Here is a 7,599-nt window from a genome sequence, read left to right on the forward strand (position 1 = left end):
AATATAATAAGGTCCAAGGAAAGGGCAGCTACCAGTTATTTAGGAGGTATTTTAGCTCAGGAGATAGAGATATCTCCTATTGTTGTTAGAGAATGTCCTCTACAACCAATGCAGGTGGAAAACAACTTAGCTCAGGTTGAGAAACAAGTGGAGGATCAACAAATAAACAAATTTCCTAACATGCGCAACAGTGACCTTTGGAGTGATGCAATAACAAATTTGGATTTCATTCAAGATGTCTTAAATCCCAACGCCGCTCATGACTTGGAGATTATGCGGTTATATTGGGAATGACAAAAATGCCAGTGCTAGTGGTCCTCAGGTTTATACCAACGAGAGAGAGAGAGAGAGAGAGAGAGAGAGAGAGAGAGAGAGATTATTTAGAGAATCATTCGACTGCTATGAAAGAGCCTTTCATTGAGGTAGTGTCCAAGATAAAGAAGTAAAAGAGTTTTCCAATTCGTTATACTCAATCTAGGACAAGCTTTCGAATTGATTTGACTTCTCTTTTCAGTTACGTTTTTTTTCCTTTTGAAGGAGTTACGTTTCTTTTGTTGTTCCTTTTATTTTGGCTTGGTTTATTTTGATTTTTCTTTCTTATTCGTTTTTGTAGTTCAAGAAAGCTTTGGTCTATGTCCCCATTCTCCTTTTATTCTTATTTTTTTTTTATGGAGTATATATTTAGAGTGTTGCGATTGGTTCTCTTTGTGCACTCCATTTGCCCAAAAAAAAAAAAAGACCAATCAAAACCATAATATTTGTATGTTTGTTTCATTCACAGCCATATGTGATAAACATTTAGATCATGTGAAATGTAGCACTCGAAACCCGACGAAGCAATTTTAATAAGATTATATTTTGTGGTTTAAAATATGGGAAGAAAATGGAAGAGGTTGGAAGTTTTCCTCACTAATTTTAATTTTATTTCAACATGAAGTGTTAAAAATCCAAACCTTTCCTCAAAAAAAAAAAAATCCAAACCTGAAAAAAAACTGAGATAGAATTTGCAGAGAGAAAGATAAAAAAACTCAAAATTCTATTTTAATTATGAGTTACGAATACCACAACATACAGTAATTAATAAAAATAATATTATATCTCTCAAAAAAATTATTATAAAAATATCACTTTCAATAAAAATTTATAAAACAATAAAAAACACGTGATGCAATATTCTTTCTCCAAAAAGTTTATTCAACTATCTAGCTGTAGTATAAATGACTACTGTAAATGTCTAGTTGGGCGTGAATGGAATCAATCAAATTGTTTTGACTTATATGGTAGATCCACTTTTTAGATTTCAATACAGACTTTCGTGTGTAAAGTTGTAAATGTAAATTTAATTGACATTAACCCTACTCCCCCCGATCAGTAAAAATAAAAAGACGGGAAAAAAACCAAATTATAGGAGAAATGTTGGTGATGTCGTGAATTTTTCTTTTGGATACAATCATATTTTGCAATTGGCTATTGATCAAAAGTATATATATATATATATATATATATATATATATATATATATATATATATATATATATATATATATATATATATATATATAAAGTAAGGTTTTTTATGCCACGTGTCACTTCCACATTCATTCTCAATATTTTTATTATTTTTCTATTTTATTTAACATAAATATCTCAACAAACTTTTGATCTTATGCATTCAGTATTTTTTATCTCAACAAACTACACATCAATCAATCAATAGTATATATATAAAGTAAGATTTTTTATGCCACGTGTCACTTCCACATTCATTCTCAATATTTTTATTATTTTTTCTATTTTATTTAACATAAATATCTCAACAAACTTTTGATCTTATGCACTCAGTATTTTTTATCTCAACAAACTACACATCAATCAATCAATAGTATATATATAAAGTAGGGTTTTTTATGCCACGTGTCACTTCCACATTCATTCTCAATATTTTGATTATTTTTTCTATTTTATTTAACATAAATATCTCAACAAACTTTTGATCTTATGCACTCAGTATTTTTTATCTCAACAAACCACACATCAATCAATTAATAGTATATATATAAAGTAAGGTTTTTTATGCCACGTGTCACTTCCACATTCATTCTCAATGTATATAATCCGAACTGTATCAGCACAAATTCTAAACATGTTTGTAACATGGATAGTCATTTTAGGTACAATATTAATCTTCCTAACTCTCATCCTTCTGTTTTTGGGTCATTGTTATCTGTTCTTAGTCAAAAATCGGGTTTTTGGGCTACTTGATCGGATTGCTCCGAAACTTCCCTAGAAAATCAGAAAAAATTCAAGGACCATCACTTCCGTAGAAGCGACTTCTTACGGGACTCCGCCCCTCAAAATCCAAAATTCCATCGTTTAGACCCATTTTTCATATTCTCAGAAAAATTTGAAAAAATTTGCATTAGTTTTATTTGATTTTTAGAATGTTTTGGTACTATTTTTATATTTTTATGATTTTGTTTGACAGGTTTTTCGCATTTTTTACTTAGTTTTTTTGTTGTTTTTAAAAGCAAAACTCAAAACTGTTGAAATGTGAAAGAGTCTGATGGCTGATTATACATAAGAATTGTCCGGATTATAAAATCCGAAATAGTAAACATGAATCCGAATTTTAAAATCTGGAATGCACAAGGGCATTTTTGGAAATTTTACAGGGCGCTGGAGAAGGCAATAGGGTGGGAAAGTAATAGTCCATGTTTAAAGGGACCAAAAACTATTACCACTTGGACTTATTCATTATTGATTTTGTTACACTTTTTATTCTTGCATTGGACATTCATCTCATCATTTATATTTATTTTTAATTTTTTTTGAAATATTTATATTTATTTTTATGATATTATTATAATTGTAAATTTAAATAAATTCAATCTAATATACTGACACGTGTATTCGTGCACACAAACTTATAAAACTTATTTAATATCTAACCCGGGCAACGCCGGGTCTCTAAACTAGTTGTTATAGCGAAAATGTTTTCACGAATATGCCATGAGCACTATTTTGTTTAATAACTTTCCTAAACTATACCCCACCTTTTCCCATGTTTTTTGGCATGAGATAAATATAATTGGATAATTCTTTTTGGGATGAATTCGGCATAACTTTTGTCGGGTTAAACTCTTTGAAATTTTTCGTCTCAAATTATATATCATTTTAAGACATATGTTTATCCCAACTTATATGTTATTTTATGATTTTTTTAAATGGGTTGAATATGTTTTTGATCTCTATAAATATGTCAACTTTTCGTTTTAGTCCCTCTAAAATTTTCCTTCAACTTTTAGTCCCTATAAAATTTTCAATCTTCACTTTTGGTCCCTATTTTAAAGCAAACTCATATGTAAAATTCATATTTTTTAATAAAATTTTCCAGAGAAATTCAAAATTTTATAAGAATCACTCCCAGAAAAATTTAGAATTTTTTAACAAAACATGAATTTAATATGAATTTTTATATTTTTTACGATTAAAAATTCATATTTAATTTGTGTTTTGTTAAAAAATTCTAATTTTTTTTAGGAAATTTTTTTAGAATATTTTATACATTTCTGCACAATTTCATTAAAAAGTACAAAAATTAAATTAAAAATAGGGACCAAAAATAGTGATTGAAAATTTTATAGGGACTAAAAGTTGAAGGAAAATTTTAGAGGGACTAAAACGAAAAGTTGACATATTTATAGAGACCAAAAACATATTTAACCCTTTTTAAATTTATTTTTTCAATATCATTAATGAATGACATTTTTGTATATATTATATCTATTTGGGGAGCCGTGTCGGGACGCCTTTGAGCAGGGATTCTGGATTTCGTTCCTTGGGGTCTTGTCGCCTAGCTCTTGTGGTGTATGCTTGGTTCGCTGTTCCTTAGTGATGGGTTTATGGTGCAATGGCAGGGGCTTTTTGGCTTCCCTCCTTTGGGTGGTTTGAGGTGTTGTTTTTTGAGTGTGCTTTCAAAGTCAATCATTTCAATTCAGTACCTCTAAAATAGTCACAAAATAAGTCATTTCATGTCTTGATTTTGCAAAATAAAAAATTATGTATCCAATTTTCATTTCTATTTGTTATATAAGGTTTAATTCTTTTCACTTGTCTTTATACTCCAATATTGCCTTGTTAAAGACCTCACACATGTTGTTCTCTTTTAGGTCACATTGAGTATCTGTCATGAAATGAGACCGTACATCCTTCATGTTTTTCAAGTCTTCTCATTGATTCATTGCATTGTTCTTTCCATGGGGCCCTAGCAGCCATCCATAAAACTTCCTTAAGCTCTATTCTAGGATATTTATCTCTCCAATTGCCATATAAATGTTTCACACACAACCTTTGCTTACATGCTGTCCAATATCTTGAACTACAGACATTATTCCGTAAACTAGTAAATGTAGATTAACTATTAATAATCCATATGAATTAATACTACAAATGAATTTAAAACCATATACATTTTGCTAGTCTAAAATGAAACCATACACTTTTGGTTAAATATTTTGAAGATCATTAAGTAATAAATTCAGAATCCACTACCACGAGTTCTTTGTGTCTGCCTCAACAACTCCATATGCTATTGTAATCATCTTATTGTTACCATCCTTACCAACTAACTATTGCTATTAACTAACTTCAAAATCCCCCTTCCAGAAAGCATACATCTAATGCAATGACATGCCTGCATCACTAGAAGATTTTCTTTCATTTGCTTCATATATTTGCGGCATGCACTTGGCCGACGCAAGTTTTTGGCAGACATGTATGCCTTTGCGCGCGGGCATGGCCCATGCAAACACATGCTTCAGTTGTTTTTAAATATGTACATGCTTCGATCTTTGGTCATTTGCGACATGGTTATTTTGACGTAAATATTTGTGTCAGATTCAAGTCACACTCGAATGTTAGAAAAACTTGGTATTTGCGGGGACATAAGCCGACACTAGTGTAAGGTTGAAAAATAAATTGGATTTTCCGGCGGACAAAAGCCGCAACAAATGTAAGGCGCAATTTAGTTATTTTTTAAAATTGAATTTTGTGGCGGAAAAATGTTGCCACAGATGTTAAGCGGGAGAAATAATTCAAATTTGAATTTTGTGTTGGATGAAGCTGCCGCAAATGTAAGGCAGGAAAATTGTCTCAATCTTATTTATATAAACTTATTGATACAATTTAACCTATAAGTTTTTTTTTTTTAAGATTCAATCTTTATTTTTTTTTTAAGTTTCAATCTTTATGCAATCATGCCTCTCTCTTCATTTTATTATGTTTAATTTTTATTTTGTTCCACTTTTTTTAATACTTTATTTTTCTTTAAACTATTTTTTTAATCTTTATTCTATATCCATAATTTATTGTTTTCAATTTTTATTCATTAAAAAAAATATTTATTTTTTCTCACTATTCAATAAAACGCAAAAAAGAAAATGCAAGTGTTTGTGACGGCTTAAAGCCGACACAAATACATTATTATAGAAATAACATTTGCGGCCACCTAATTTGCTCCATGCAAAAGTTTTTTTTTTAAATAATACTTTTGCAACGGCTTTTGGCCCACACAAATTTGCGCGAAACGTAGCACACGCAAATGCTCTATTCTGATGGTTTTTTTTCCTTTGTAGGGGGCTTTTGGCCACCGCAAATACATATAGTTTTCTTGTAGTTCATGTGGATGCAAATGCTGCCTTACATGCATAGATTCTCTAAAAAATCAGACCTAGATTAGAATCACCACACTAAATAATGCTATTTTGATTTGACTACCTTAATTAGCATAACTTCTCATAATTGTAAGAAGATAAATGATATTTTGACAACCACTTTTTGACAACTTTTGGACAACTTTTTCTCTCATACTCACATGATGTTGTTATCCTCTCTCTTCCTTTTTCTCTCTCTATTGTTTTTGACCAATAAGAAGTGAGAAAAACAAGGTTGTCAACAAAGTTGTCATCAAATGGATGTCAAAATATCATTACTATTGTAAGAATTGGTCATGATGTGCACCTTGAATAAACTCAATTGCTCGTCTACGGGCACCGTAAGCTTGACCGTGTATCCTGTGCAAAACAATTTAAAGTAATGAATCAAACCATGAACCAACTAGCATTATTCTAAGTCAAACACTAAACTAATAACAAAAAGCGGTTTCACGGGAGTAAAATATTCCAGCATCAAATTAAACATGAGACCCTGTTTGGTAAGCCATTAAAATGAGCTTATAGCTTTTAGCTTTTAGCTTATAAGCTCGTTTGACAAAAAAAGCTCTGTTTGGTAACGCTTTTTTACAACAAGCTTATAGCTTATTTCAGGAGCTTATAAGCTATTTTTCAGAAGCTACTTCAAGTAGCGTTTGAGCTTATAGCTTTTAGCTTCTCATTTTTTCTTCCATTTTTAAAATAGCTGTTTGCCCCGTTTTTTTTATACTACTTTATCTAAAAAAAGAAATTTATACTACTTCAGGAGCTTCTCTGAAAACCCATGTATACTACTATAAAACGTTAAAACAGCTGTTTTGCCCGTATAAATTTTATAAGCTGTTTGCCCCTTTTTTTTTTTTGGTAACGTGTAAATTCATATAAAATTTATACTATTATAAATTAATATTTAACGATTTGGTAACGTATGTTTTTTTTTTTTTATCCTTCATTTTTTTAACAATTTTTTTAATCTTATGAATTGATTATTTTTTATTTTATTCTTAAAATAAATTCGTAAACTTTAGTTTTTTTTATCTACTATACTTATATAAAAGGAAATGTCCGGTGAATTTACCATTTCGCCCCTATTAGGGGCATTTTGGTAAATTAATTATTGGAGAGTTTTTTTTTTAAAGTTGGCCTATGAATTTCCATTTTTACCCCTAACCAATTTTTTTAATTATTTTCTAATTTTTATATTTTTAACTATTTTTCAATTTTTTCTCCCAAATTCAGTTGCTCCTCCATTGCCGTTGTGGGAGATTAAGGTATCGTTTGACACGACTTTTTTCAAACTTCTCTATATTTTTAAGGAGAAGTTAGGTCAAACACAATATCAATTAAGTACTTACTAAAAAAAGTACTTTTTTTGAACGCATAAAATTGAATGGAATGAGCTTTGACCAGAAGCTTTTGAATGTTACTTTAAAAAACTATTTCTCGACAATTTATTTCACAGACACCTCTTTTCAACTCACTCTGGGGACCTTTTCTTTATTTTTTAATATTATATTTCAATATGTTTTTTTCTTCCATTTAACTTTATTTTTTTAACCGTTCCATTTAATTTTTTAAGGAGGTTCCATTTAATTTTATCTTTTTTCAAAGAAATTTTATTATCTTTTTATTACTTATATATTTAATTTCAATATCGTTTAATCATCACAATCTCACAAATATTTTTATTCACGTTGTCATTTAATGATCCCAAATATTTTTATCTCCTTTCTTCAACCTCGCGAATATATACACACATTAACGTTTAGAGTAATATTTTATGTCTGTCTGTCTGTTTTTTTGTTACGCTAATGCATATAATTTTTTTAGTGTTGCTTGGTTGAGTGCTACCTCACCAATTTTTTTTAACTATTTTCCAATTTTTATATTTT

This window comes from Medicago sativa, chromosome 4 (assembly GCF_051527215.1).
Source record: "Medicago sativa cultivar Bolivia chromosome 4, Bolivia_mono, whole genome shotgun sequence".
Taxonomy (NCBI): Eukaryota; Viridiplantae; Streptophyta; class Magnoliopsida; order Fabales; family Fabaceae; genus Medicago; species Medicago sativa.